General features: G+C 37.6%; 1 long non-coding RNA gene across 1 annotated transcript in view; it reads left to right on the top strand.

The window, feature by feature from the left end:
• The window catches only part of LOC111925399 (uncharacterized), a 218,009-nt gene extending 206,722 nt beyond the window's left edge, over positions 1-11,287 (top strand). The window contains exons 3-5 of the long non-coding RNA XR_015288288.1: positions 5,184-5,400; positions 6,845-7,552; positions 7,597-11,287. This is a non-coding gene — a long non-coding RNA (uncharacterized LOC111925399). The remainder of the gene's footprint in view (positions 1-5,183; positions 5,401-6,844; positions 7,553-7,596) is intronic.
• The last annotated feature ends 3,631 nt before the right edge of the window (positions 11,288-14,918 follow it).

Raw genomic sequence — 14,918 nt, 5'->3', positions numbered from 1 at the left:
TGCTAAAAAGTTTGTCCCCATCTCAATTCTTATTTAGCACTGAAAGGCTTCAATGAGTTCTCCCTGGAGCCATCTCTTCTCCAGGATGAACAGCCCCAACCCTCTCAGCACAGAGAGAGCTCTTCACAGAAGTGTTCGACCCCTCTGATCAATTTTCTGGCTCCCCTATGGACTCCAGCAGTTCCATGCCCTTCTTGTGCTGGGACTCCAGAGATGGATGCAGCACTCCAGGTGGGATTACACCAGAGAAGAGCAGAGGGGAAGAATTACATCCCTTGCCCCCATGGCCACACTGCTTTGGATGCAGCGCCCAAGGTATATTGGTATTCTGGGCTGATACTGCCCATTGCTGGTCTATGCCCAGCTTCTTATCCATTATTAATCCTAGGTCCTTCTTCCCAGGGCTGCTCTCCATCCCTTCATCCCTCAGCCTGTATCGATACCCCGATTCAGGTTTGATTACTAGTAAATTTGAAAGAGTGCATTTATGTCTGGTAGTTGTGTATGCAAAGTAACTGCACTGATGTCCACTATATTTTTTTTTCTTTTTTTTTTTTTCTTCTTATTTTCAAAGTTCTGTCAGCAATTTAAATCCACAGAATTCTAAATTTGGACTATTTAAGTTCACTTGGAAGTGGAGTGTTTTATTTTGGTAGGTCTCAATATAACTGTACTATGAGGTTGAATTTATCTGAGACTCAAAAAGCAGTCTGCATTTGAGGTGGAATTTAGCTGAGACTTAAAAAGCAGTCTGCATTTGAAACATGCTCTGAATTTAGCTGATAGTAGCAGGCAAAAAGTGTTTAAGCTTCTTGTTTTCTATGGATCTTCTAATTTTGCCATTCAGATTTGGATGTTGTAGATGCCTGGTTTGAGGTTTACTCCAAAAGAGATTGTAGAAATACACATCCTAAAGAGTCACAAGTGGTATTGCCTCTTAAAGGTGTAATTAGCTTCAGTACAAGTTGTTAAGAGTGCCTGTTTGAATCACTGTCAACACAGTGCCTTTGACTCTGCTAAGTCAGGGATCTCTGCGCTGCACTCGATCATGCAGTGAAAATATGATGGCTTTAGTAGATACTTTAGTACAGGCTAAGTATGCTTTTTTTTTGGTTTTTATTGAAATTTAGATTCAACAGTGTGGTTGTATCAGTGAAAGCTGATGACTGTCTTAAATACCAGTCTCAGCTCATTAATGTGTTCTACCTCTACGTATTATGCACAATGCAAAGCCTGTGTGTATGAATCTAAGGGAAACATTTTCTTAAATAGCTCTATTATTCTTCAAATGTCTGTCAATATTAATATTCCCTACTTCTAAGACCTTAAAAAATAAAAAGGATTTAACTTGGCCCTTGTTTCTGTCATATGCAACACGTTCCAACGGCTTCATTAACGGAAGATGTTTATAAATTCTCACACAATTGCTTTGCTCCCTTGCCCCGCATTTGAGTGTACTCTTAATGATGATTAGCTCACTACTTTGTGCTCTGAATATTATCTGTTCTAAGTTCTGCTGTCCAGGACTGAAAATAAGAAAATATTATTTACTTCTGATAGATAGTTCAAACAGTCCCCTACACAACATCATCTCCCCCATCTTGGTTGGGGGGAAGTGTAAGCAAACCTGGCTTTAGAAGATGAGCCTGTGGGCTATGGACTCCCCCACTCTGAACTCAGCCAGAGATGATTTTCGGGACAGCTGCTGGGTGTGGCTTTCTTGTGGATACAGTCTTCTTCCTCAATCTTGTTTACTTCTTCCCAGACCTGAGATAATTGGACAATAGTGACACTTTTATCTCAAGTTCCCATAGGTGGCTTAATTCACAGTCCGAAGTTCCAGAGAGGAGGCAGATCCAGGCAAGGGTAGGCTTTGGTGGTCACAGCTTCTGTCATAATGGGCAAAAAAGTTCTTTATAACAATGTTTAAGCCATTAATCAACATTTCAGTCTCTCAGAGTAGGTCATTAAAGTTGTTTTAATGTGTTATTGAATATGGAGAACAGGGAGGAGCACCCATTAGCCCATAGGCAATTTCTAGCCCAAAATGTTTTGAATCACCTTCTTTCTGCTGCTTTTCCGTGTTGCTCCAGATAAGTCGCAGGAGCAAGTTACCAGTGTAGCTTCCAACATTCCCGGTGTACACATGGTTCCTCTTCATGGTATGGTATATGCATTTACTGCATTGAGGCTTTCCCTATGTCAGCTGGGCCTTCAGGCAAGACAACCACCAAGAGGTGGCTGTTGCCATGTCCTGTCAGCAGAGATCTGTTCTTTGTGAGCAAAATCTTCACATGCAGCAGAAAACTACACTGTCCTAGTTAGACTTGATGCATAGGTATGGCTTCAGACCAAGTGTTCTTCATTTATCAGCGGCTTTTTCATGTTCTTTTCTCTTTCTCAATCACCTCCCTACACTGACATCTGCACCTTAGCATTTTGCTTCATGCTGCGTCACTGTTGCTCACCCAGTGGAAGTCTTTATATTCCTAGGACTACATAGACTTCTACTTAATCAGCTTTTGTTTTATATCAGGTATGCAATTGAAATTATCCTTTTGAGTTGAAATTATTATTTATGTGTGAGCTTTGAGGAAGACACCCGTAAAACTGTTAATTTTTAAGGATTGATTTCATCATAATTTGGAGGACTTTAATGTCTGCTCTGAAACTAGTTTAGATTTCTTTTATAGTGAATAGAGAGAAAAGAGTAATTAGAAATCCATTTATTATTTTAGACAAACATTTTAGGCAGTGTTCTATTTCTTTTCTATATGTAGGTATTGGTTAATGAAGGACAAAAATGTCTCCAGTATATCCTATTATATATGTAATTCTGGTGCCTAGCTGATCTCTCTTCTCTTATATTTTGTGCTTATGAGAGTCAAGTCACACTGAAGAAAATCCTACCTTTGAATTCTCTAGTGTGCATTTGTATTCCCCAATTAAGTTTTTAATTAAATATTGTATGTCACATGTTTATCAACTGTGCTTCTGCATACTTTTATGTAAATAGCAGTAGCTATCCTTCTTGGTTTGCTTTATCTGATGTGTTTTCATCCTCTATTTGTATTTTATTAAAAATACTTAATCTAAGCAGTTTAAATTACTCATTGTATGAATACATGAATAAATCATTAACGTGGTTTTACAGTCTTTAATTGCAAGTCCCATAATTGTAGCTATAGAGAGAACTGTTTAATTAAGAAATGTAAAGTTAAGTGCCATGTCACTGATTTCACACTCTCCTCCCTCCCCCTATTATTTCAGCCAAAGTTTTCTTTCTGGCACTATTTATCCCTAAACCTGGAGTAATGAGCTAAATCAATGCAATTACTTACGGAATAAAGTGCTATCAACATAAGTAAAAATGGAAAAGTCTGTCTACCTAAACTGCAGGTTTTTCCATTTGTTGTATTCAATAGCTCATCAAGGCTTTGATCTGCTTTTCAAACTTGAATACACAATGTTACTGGTTAAGCATAAGAAGAACAAGAAGTTCCCCAATTGTCATATGTCTGATTCTGAGAAATTTAAAGAGCTATCCAAAGCACAGAAGCTAATGACAATGTTAGACTTCAATTATTGAGGGAAAACAGCCTGACAGGTCACAGCAAGCCTGAGTGACACTGTAAAGCCACATTGACAGTTAGGCTTTTGTTTCAGAAGGTGGAGGAGGTACAGAATGTGACTATTTTAGGTTATATTCTCAATCCACAGGGAGAATGTAGGGAGAAGTTAAAGTGACCTATTAAGGTGTTGGAAGGGTTTCTGAAATGACAGTGTTCACAATCCTACAGAAAGGAATAGAGTGGCAGAGTAAAGTTAATAAACTTGGGAAAATCAGTCTTTTGGAAATGACAGGCAGGGTCTCTTGGGAAAAACGGCTAAGTAATAAAGCTCTCTCTTCATACCTTCTCTAAATATGTTATGAGAAAATGGAATATGTTAAAAAAAACAATGGCAATCTATACTAGTGCAGAAGGAGGGATATGAAAGCATATGGAGAGGTTGGGGAGTTTTTGTTATTTTGGGTTTGTTTTGTCCTCTTTTATTTTTTGGCTTTTCTGGTTGATTCTTTGCTTTTGGTTCTGGTCTTTTTAGTTTTTCTGCAGTGCTTCCTGTGGTCCTCATTACTTGATTATACTTTCAATATATTTTGAATATACTCTTTTAGAGTTCCTAGCCATTCACCCTTCTTCCATTGGTTTTCAAATTTAATCAGTAATGACTTTACTTCCTTTACTTTTTTGTGCGCTTAGAAATAATTTTTCTGCATCTGAATTGTATGAAGGACCAGAAGAAAGGCTAAGGACAATAATAAAGAGATAATATAAATGAATACATAATACAGAGAACCAAGCCATGTAAACTGCCTAATTGGCAAAAAAAATGAAAAGATTCATGGAAAAATTAGAGAAATAATGGAAAACACCCATCAGTCTTCAAATGATAGCATTAAAGCATTTGTTTTGGAAGAATAAAGATACATTGTAATTAGATTTCTAATACATTAATTTTTAATATGGGCAGAGAAAAAACTGTTTTAAGATTCTTTCATTAACTTGGTGGTTTTTAATTGGGAAACTGCAATGTCTTTTTATCTTCAAGCACTTAAAAAAAAGAAAGAGGCACTTTTTGAATCATTAATTACTTTTGAGAAATTATGGAGGACAGGTTAGATCCTAGGGAACTGAAGAACTGAACAAACAGTGTATAGAAAATGTAGTTTAGGTGAAGAAAAAATTAGCACAATGTGCAGTGCTAGGGAAGAAAAAGCATGCTCTAAATGAATTATGAAACAATTCATAGGACCTAGAGGATAATGAAATTGCCCAGATGAAACTGCTGATCTGTCCACGTGCAACTGGCTGATTCCCTGTCCCCCACCCCACATTCTGCGGTTTTCTCTCAAATCAAAAGAGCCTTCCTTGGTACAGCTCTATCTAATGTTTTCAAAATTACATTTCTTATTAGAATGCAGCATATAGGTAGAACATTTCTGGATTTAACTATGTTTGGTATATATTAAATATTACAGCAAAACACAAGAAAAAACTTTAAGAAATGATGAACCAGCTAATCACTGGTACTGCAGTGGAGGATTGCATCTTCCAGCAGATGGTCAGCCACATGTCTAGAACAAGAAAAGGTCACATAAACTTTTTTTTCTTTTCTTGTAGGAGTAAAATCGCAGGTCTTAAACTGAAATGAAGTAGCAGGAGTTCTGCTTTTAACACATGGGAGTGAATTATTATTCTCTGATGTGAATAAAACTCTCAGCTGGAGCAGTGTGTAAAGTACTAAGTATCATCCTTGCAGGAATGTGAAGGATATCCAGAAGAAAAGAAATCCAACAGGTTTGGAAAACAGTGAAAATCATGAAAGAATTCCACTCTGGTAAGTTTAAAAAGAGATGATCTCTTTTGCAAGATACACAAATCCCTAACAAAAGCATGTAAATTACGCCGCCACACCCCAACAGTACTAGGAGAAAATAATCTGTAGATGCTACTAACAAATGAGGAAACCACTTTTAAATGGTTAGGCTCATAGAGCACTGGAATAGCCTACCAAGGAAGAGTGTGGAACCTCCTTCAGTTCATTCTGTATGGAGTAAAAAAAAAATTATATTGGTCAGAGATTATCTACACGAGTTTCCTTTCCTACTGAAGGCCAGACTTGAGGATCTTGAGGCCTGTTCCAGCCCTGTCTTAGTTTTTCCTTATTCAGAGGATGTTCCTTCCATTTCAGGATAAGTTCTCCTGTTAAAACTACTGACAGAACTTTTGTAAGGAGAACGTTATGTTCAATAATTCAGAACACACAATGACTTGTGTGGGATGACTGCAGGTACATTGTCATCATAGTCAGTATTTATACAGGAAAATAACTCATGTTATCAAAGATTCCATGGTATAAGATAACCAACTATGTAATTTAACCTAAATATTAAAGGGAGATAAATATCAACAGAATATGCAGTGGGAAATAGAATTGAATTTGACCTTTTCTCTCCATTATTATTGCCATGCAGAGTATGCATGAAAATTTGGTAAAATGTTGTCATGTGTCTCTACTGAATATATCGACTATTTCTGCCTGATTTAGTGCATGAAAGAAATAAGAAACGAAAAGAAATAGAAAGATAAGAAAAGAAATAGAACTTAAGCTTATTAAATGGTGTCACTACTATGTTTTGCATAATTTGTTTTGAATTTAAATTTCTGCTGTAGCAGTCTTTAATGAAAATTAATATTTATTAATATCAGGGATATATTGATCTATTGTACAAGCCAGCTGGAAATAAATCCTAAAATTTTGGGCTATTTGCAATCACCTTTTTTTCCTCCTTGATATTCCAACTGATTTGGAGTGTACAGACTTCAAACAAAAACATCAGCCTCAAACAAAAGAAACCCTTTGTGAAGATTCTGGTACTTCTGAAAGCTAATGGTTTTTAAATAAGCTAGGGAAATACCAGAGAATTACATAGAGGATAAAAAAAAACCTTAAGTACATATTAAAGTTCCAAATATGCCTACAGTTCCTGAAACAAATTGAAGAATTGCCTTTTCTGTCAATCTGGTGGATTTAAACAGGAGATAATGTTTTAGACAACTATTGCAAATGCTAGTATTAAAGGTTTCTCTTAGAAGAAGAAACTTAGAGATATTGGGCAGTTTTCATATTAATGATACAGGCTATGACTGCTTGCGTATTTGTATTTTATATTACTTTACCATTTTGACTTTTAAATATTGTCGCTGTTTTTACAGAGACAGAATAAGAAAACTCATTTGAAGGTCTTGTTAACCAATATTTTTCAAAATGTTCTTTCCAGATAATTCATACTATTTCAGCCTGAGGCTGCCAAATCCACCTGGACATATCCACATTTTAGGATCAATTGTGAGGTATAAATCAATGAGAACTCAGTTCAGTTCATATATCTTCTACTTCCATTTGACTCATGAGCTTGAGGAGAAAAAAGGGAAAACCTTCTCTCCTTTGAGTTCTTCAGAAGCAGTACTCTCCAAATTATCCCAAAACCCTAGGATTTGGGCCATCAGTCAACATTTCAACCATAACTTGTCTCTTGGGAACACTTTATTGCAAATGGGATTAAGGATATTTTCCTCTTGTCTCAGTTCTAGAAGACAGGTGTCCACCAGGGAGAGCAGGAGCCTCCCTTGGGATGAAAGAATGTAGACCCCCTCTCTCCAAATTATTATAAATTTGAAATCAAGGGGGCTTTCAGGCAGAGATCTGGAGATAGGAATAACAGTTCTTTACTAGTATAACCAGGCAAACAAACAAACAATAACTACAGCAATAACAAGAAAACAGAAACAGGGACCCCGGGACAGCCTTCTCGGCTGAGATGGGATGGAGGAGAGGCTTTGTTTTCACAAACCCCTCGGGCAGTCAGTCCCGGTGCTCCTGCAGGGCTCTGAGGAACGCTTGGAACAGCAGGGATGAGCTGAGATCCTGGGCCGGTGGCTGAGGTGGATCAGCAGGGATGAGCTGAGATCCTGGGCTGGTGGCTGAGGTGGATCAGCAGGGATGAGCTGAGATCCTGGGCTGGTGGCTGAGGTGGATCAGCAGCTCTGAGACAGTGGCTGGCACTGCCACACGTCCCGGCAAGACAGGGGGTGCGAGGCCACCAACAGAGGGGAGAAGGAGAAGAAGAAGCCGCTCCGTCTGGGTGATGGCGAAATTCCCTTCTCTCCACCGCAGCAGCTCCGTGACCCAGCACACGAACGTCCTTCCCCGAAACCGAAGAAAAACCAGCCCAAAAACTGTCCCCACCCTCCTTTTCAGCCGCCTTCCCCCCCTGGGCCCGGCCACTCACTGTCCGTTGTGAGCACCCCTATGTACCGGTAGTTAGGTTGTCCCAGCACATAATGGGTAAAAATTCCCCGGGCAGGCCAGAAGGACAAAACAAAAAAAAAGGACACCTAACCCTCAACACCTCTTTAAAACTGCATACCTAGTGAGCCAGGGTAAATATCCCAGCATGGTCTGAAGCACCCATGTGTGCAGTCCCACAGCTGCAAATTGCTCACTAGTAGATTGAGGTAAGGTGCTTAATAATGGAGCTACACTCCTGCCTTACATAGCTGATGGAAGCCCTTTTCCAATTGTGTTGTAAATGTTTTTGTCAGAAATACACGCTCTGTGTTGTTATAGAAAGAGGGAGACCCCAATGGGATGTAAAACTTACTTGTACTAAATGTCGTGGGGGACTGGGTTCTGTTTAGCAACTTCTCTTTTTGCTCTGCAGCACTTTGTCACCCACTGCCTCAACAGACTGTCAGGGCCCTGCCCAAAGGGTGTTGTAGAGTAGGACACTTCTTACCCTTAAAAATATACATGTAATGAAGCTTTCTCTATGGACTACTCACGTTAGTAGTGCCATCCTTGGGAACTGAGGATGGAACTGGTGGTGGTGGTGGTGAACGATTGTTTTTTGATATTTATTTGGTGGTACTAGATGCAAAAACTTCGGAAAAAGCAAACTGGTTTTAACCTGGAGAGGTGCAAGAAGCACCATCTTCTCCATGGTATTGGGGAAGTAATTTGTTACTATACTCATCTAAATGTTTGACTAATAGTTTGCTTCATGTCTTTAGTGTTTTTTTTTATTATTTTCTGATCTCATAGAAGTAATTTAGGAAGCTGAATTCTAGTTTCCCATATCTAATTATAAGATCTCTGTACTTTGAAATTTTCCTCCACTTTACATAATTCTGTTACTGATGACTGTATGTCCTTTTCAGACTTCATTTCTCTATTACCACATCTTTAGAGGATTGATAAATGCTCAAGTCTTTAAGACCTTCTTAATCCATAATTGTTCTACATATTTCTCTATAATGCTATCTTTATAATTTTAATTTTCTTTTATTTGTCATTGATTTCAAGTTTCTGATGTTAATTTTGGGTCTTGGTTCTAACCTCCAAAGCAGCTAATGTGTTGGCCAAAGATATGAGAGAACTAATTTTGATTCTGAAGGCGCCTAATAATTGGTCTTTTGGGGGATATATGTTTACAGGCATTTTTCAGGAGGCTACTACAATACCCAGGCATTCTCACAGCATTTTGTGATCCATGTTTTCTTTAGTTCCATCAAAATCTTGCACTGTGGTGAAAGAGTTTACTTAAATGCAAATCCAAAAATACACCTACCCACCCCTGCCCTGCTCTCCAAATTCTGTTATTTGCAACCCATTTTCAGGGAAGTTTTCTGAGAAGTGAACAATTGCAACCAGAGTTGCAATGGTATCTGTGAAACAGACCGAGTCTGCAACAAGGCATCCAGTCAGCACCAGTGCATCACATAAAAGATTTTGCCTAAACTGAAAAACAGGAGTTAATTACTGGATAGGTTTGTCATTAAATATAGGTTCACCATTAGTTTAGAGCACTTGCTGAAATTTGTTAAAAATATTGCATTCAGACCTTTGCTGGAGTTTGAACCTGTCTTTCAGCCTGAATTATTGAAGTCTGCCACAAGAGTTGATTAAGGAAAAAAAATATCCCACAAAACATTTGCACAGAAGAATGATGTGTAAACATGTAAACAACCATTTGGAAATTATTTTCACTGCAGTGTAAGAGCTGTGCCAGAAGTTATTGGCCAGCCATCTTTGCTTTCCTGACATTGTAGCGTATTTGTGTAAATGGTTGACTGATTCCTGACTTTTACAGACACTCTATAAATGCCTGGTAGAAGTCTTTTCTTTAAGTATTCGTAGTTGAGACTGTTTTAGCCATATTCAGAGTTGGACTTATTTCTCATTGTGCTGTTCCAGTTAACATTACAACCTTTTGTAGACAAAGTTTTGGTTAGCTTTCCTTCAGACATCCTATTGTATCTTTTGTATGTGCTCCAAGGGGACTAAGATTTGGGAAGTGCCAGTGCCTGTGGAAGTGTTTCGGTTTAAATTGCTGTCTCTGGATTTGTCTTCATCGATTGCTTTCCTTAAAATATCTTTTTCATGTGTTTAAGATGGTGAACACATTGGGCCAGGCAGTCTCTATGGAGGTGACTGCCCTCCTTCTCTGTGGAGTAGGCTGGAGAAGGAGGAAAAGAAAAGAAACATTTGGTTAGCATGTTTGGCAGCCATGGACAGGTTTCTGGATGTAAATTGTGGATGGTGCGTCTTCATTGTGTTTGACCCGAGAATCTTTACACAGCACTGCTGACAAACCCTTTTTTCTCTTTGTGTCTCCTGCCATCCTCTCCTCAATGGCTATGGTCTATCCTTTCTTTTAGAGTGTCCTTTGTTTTCCCACTCTGGGTGTTATTGAGAAATCATGTGTAGATAGAGGTTCTGGGATCTTCATGATGGGCTGTGCAATCCAGACTTGTCATCCTTATATCCTTTTCTCTTCTTGTTCCTTGTGGGGCCTCCACACCCATGCACTCTCCTTTCCTAGCAATTTTAACATTTCTATTACAAATACCTGTGCAGATAAAGAAGAAATTGTTGATTTGCTACATTTGTGGTGCATGCACCATGCAGAGAAAGACTGGTAGGGGTAAAGCAAAAGTAGAATGGAAATTGCTAGGATAGATTAAGAATTTCTCTGTAATTCTTAATTCAACAGCCATAAAAGGAGCTGCAGACAGTCCTTTAGCTGTTGGATGTAAGAGGCCCTTAGAGACAGCTTTCTTTGCTGTGCTTTTTGCAGTGCTCTTCCATCATCAGAGAGCGTGTGGAGAGTGATACATGCAACTAACACTCCGTGGGAGCAGAGAACTGCCAAGAGCTGGTGCAAACACAGGAAGCTGCCAGCAGCCTTCTCTCTGTCTATGAGAAGTACTATAAAGTAGCAGGGAATTGGAATCTTTTGTCTTCTCAGACTTCAAATACTTCAAATTATGGAAGGCAGCAGGTCTAGTGTTAGGACTTCCTCTCTTCCTCTCACCTTAAAACTCACTGTCCAGGAAAGTAGAAACTGAGTTCCATAAATATATAATGAGAAAAAGAAAGGTTGCTGTCAACTCATATGTGTTGTAGTGGTTAATGGCACTATAGATCTCAAGTGCTGACTTCCTTTTGGAAAACACTCTTACTTTTGTCAGTTGTGCTTCCGTACTCAGCCTTTTCCTCAAAAAGGCCAGTGTGTAGAGAAGGTTAAAATTAGTAATAATAAAATAAATTAATCAATCTTTAAAATGCTGAAAGGAGAAAAAAGAGTGAGGTGTCAATAGAAGAGATACCAAAACTAGAGAAAGAAGGAAGACTGTGGGTAACTCATAAAAGAGAAGAAAAATGTAATGGTGAAGTCAGAAAAGATAGGAAGACTGATATTACAAAAAAAAAGATAAAACCAAGTGGGTCATGTAGCAGCTAATCAATGAAAGCATTATAAAGTATAATGCAAAGATATTTGTGACAATGAGGAGTAACAGACTGTAACAGCTCTAACTACACAGCGGAAAAGAGATGCTTGTCAGGCTCTGAAAGCATTACAGCTTCATCAGTGTGTGCCTGGGTTAATTAACACAAGTGTGGAGTGGTGCCGAGGCAGCTGCAAGGCTCCCTGCCCTGGGCCTGGCAAGCTGGCAGACAGAGATCTGCAGGATGCTTTGAGCTGCACCTGAGAGCACAGGCCAAGGTTGCCTGACCCAACCTAATACAAATATAAACAAGAAGACTTGGAAATTGGCTTTCCTGAAGAGTTTTAGGTGATAGAGGAAGAAGGAAAGGAAGAGAAAGAAAAGGAAAGGGGAGGAAGAGAATAGATAGCTAGGGGTTTGGTTCTCAAGAATAAGAAGAAATAAAAGAACATAGTGCCTCCCACATATTAATCCCATCAGCTCACATCCTCCTGTAATTTTTTCAAGTTTACACTAGATGTTTGAAACTAGATACTTGCCAAGGGCTTTGGAATAAAAAAGTAGAGCAAAGGAGATGGCAAATATTTTGCCTGGAACAGCTCACAGTGGCACTGTTCTTCTTTCTGTGTGATACAAACAACTGTTGCTATTTTCAAGCTGTGTATCATTCTTATCTCTGTTAGGAAGAACTATGAGGTTTTTTGTGGGGGGTTTTTTTGTGGTGGGTTTTTTTTTTTTGGTGGTTTTTTTTTGTATTTTTAACATCCTTGTAGTATTGAAAGAAACTAAACTAGGGACGGCTTACCCTGATGTTTAGAGAGTGGAATCAAGACAAAGGGAAATAGATGGTTTGCTCAAGCACAGAGGAGATGTGTGCCATATAAAATATTTCATTCCAAACCTCCATGGTCTTACTCTGCTGTCTCCTCAGCAGAGATCCACATGAGCAGTCCTCTCACTAACTCTCACAACACAGGAATAAATAAATTGCAGATAATTCCTGCTCTTGTGGCACAAACTCAATACACTGCCTAGCACAGGGATTTTGTGACTTTCTCTTGCATTTGGATGAGTGCTGCAGAGAAGTGAAGTATAGTCCAAGATAAATGCCACAGTGAATGGAAATTTATGTGGCAGAATGAACTAAGTTAGCAATGTAGTTCTGGTGCTGAATTATATATTAAAGTGAGTGAATTGCTGCATACAGTTTGTACTGTCATGCATTTTAATGTTTAATTCAGAAAGCTTCTTTTTTAAAGATTCTTCAGTTAATCTTGGAGAAATAAAAGACAAAATCAAATGCTGGCCTGCTACAGAAATTTAGATAATTGTTTGATTCAGAGTTTCTTTCTATTCTGTTGTGAAGAACTTGTCTTCTGAACTGCAATTAAAAAAGATATTTCCCCTGAAGCCACAATCTAGGTGAGCTGATAAAAGCTGAGATTTTTTTTTATTATTACTTTTTTGTATTTTTCACTTTAATTCATATTTAGCTTATTTTTTCCTATGATAGGTATTTTCAGAAGTTTCTGTAAACCATTCCAAGTGCTTTTTAAAAAAGAAATAGAGAATTCCATGATTGTATGTGAAATATGAAGTATTGTAATTGTAATAATTCAACAGGTGATTGAAAAGTACTGAAAAATAAAAACCATATTATCTGTAAATGTGGAGAAAATTAAGTAGAATGTTCATAAAAAAATGGAAAAAATCCATTTATTTCAAGATGAATATTTACTGGAAAATATGAATTATGATACATATGTATGAGGTATTTGAAAGAATGCTGCTTTGGTTATTGTACCAAACAGATAAAATTTGAGGAATATTAAATTACATCTGTAAACTTTGTGCTGATTTATAATCCACCCACTGTATACTTAATGAGATGGGGATGCAGAGGAAATTATATGTGAGTTCATATCTGAAGACTGCTTGTCACTGTCTGTGCAGGACAAAATATCTGGAAAAGTCTGAGGAATTCTGAAAAATAGAATAAATATTTTAAGTTCAATTCTGCAATATTTATCTGAAGTTGTAAGAGTCTACCATGAAACCAAAGCTAAAGTTTTCAATCTGTTCTTTTTCTGGTTGGGAACTTTGTGAGTATGACAACAAATAATTATAGCCAAGAAAACTAATATAGAAAGATTTTTTAGTGGGGGTTTTACTGTATTTCCTCCATCATTGTTATTAGAGTAATCTGTTCCTGACTTACAGTTCTGTTCCTTTGTTTCCCTTTAGAAACTGGTGCCTTTTCTATAAACTGCTTGTGGAAAACGAATATCTACTGAGATGGTGTTGCAATGTATTTTATTGGATAGGGTTAGTAGTATTCCAGTTAGCTACTCTGTTGATTTTATTTTTTTTCTCTTTTATCATATCTATACCTTTTATCATATCTATAATGTATTTTATCTATATCTATCTATCTATACTTTATTCATAGCATAAAGAGAAAAATGTTAGGAGAATAATGATTTGAATCAATGTCATGCTCATGCTTTTTGTTCCTGATCCCTTTATTTTCAATATTTAAGGAGTATAGCCAGCAATTTGACAAACATTTTGTAGTCTAAAATTATGTCTTGAATGGAATCCTTTTAACATTTTACATGTACACAGATGACATTTATATATAAGTATTTTTATCATGTAAGCATACGGTATAGTTTCATTCAGAACTATATCCTTTGAGTAAAACCACTGCTGATTATCCCAACTTCAAAAATATAATGGGGTGAATTCTCCATGTATCTGAAAAATCAAATTTAGCTTTCCTCTTTCAACCTCATGAAACCTCATAAAGCACATTTGGAGATGCAGAAAATCTGTGACAAAGCAGATGAAGGCAGAGTTTGACCTACAGAAAGTTGAACAGGAGGAAAAGAAACAAGCCTTTTCAAGACATGCAAGAATGGTGAATACCAAACTTGAAAGAGTTTCTAATGCTCGTAAGTTTGCAATACTCATCAGGTATTGCAACAGGGAGTGAGCAGCTAGAGAGGGTAATGTACTTTTTTTTGTTAGCAAGGACCAGCTGAAACAAAGGACTTCCACCTAAACCAGGTAGAATTTAAGGACTTGAGTCTTAAGCTGTGCTCTGAAAGGCCAACTGCTCAACTGAGAGGACATGTCCAACTTGTCTGATTCCTCCTGAGAGATCCCTCACTGATTCTGCTCTATACCAGCAAAAACATTCTGGCTTCAGGATAATGTAGGTTATACCTGCCAAAATTGCTTAAAAGGTCTGGCCTGAGTGTAGGTCCAAGAGATGATGCAGCACACACAAAAAAATTTAAGTTACAATAAAAATAAAAATAGCAAAAAAGCAACTAAATTTTTCAGATTGCCATTTCCAGATAAGAAATCCTATTAAATCTAATCCTGTTGACAGGAAAAGTATTATTTATCCATAAGGGTTTGATTAAGTGAAAGATTAATTTTCAGGCAGGACATTGAGAAAACCTATTAACTTTCCAATTTTTGCAAAGGAACTTTCCTCCTGTGATTTGTTGTGTGTCTGTGTTTTATTGAGAAGAGAAATCCTAATTTATTACTGTT

Source organism: Cyanistes caeruleus, chromosome 1 (assembly GCF_971803275.1).
Source record: "Cyanistes caeruleus chromosome 1, bCyaCae1.hap1.1, whole genome shotgun sequence".
NCBI lineage: Eukaryota > Metazoa > Chordata > Aves > Passeriformes > Paridae > Cyanistes > Cyanistes caeruleus.
The sequence above is the reverse complement of the archived record's forward strand: the minus strand, read 5'-3'. Positions and strand labels throughout refer to the sequence as shown.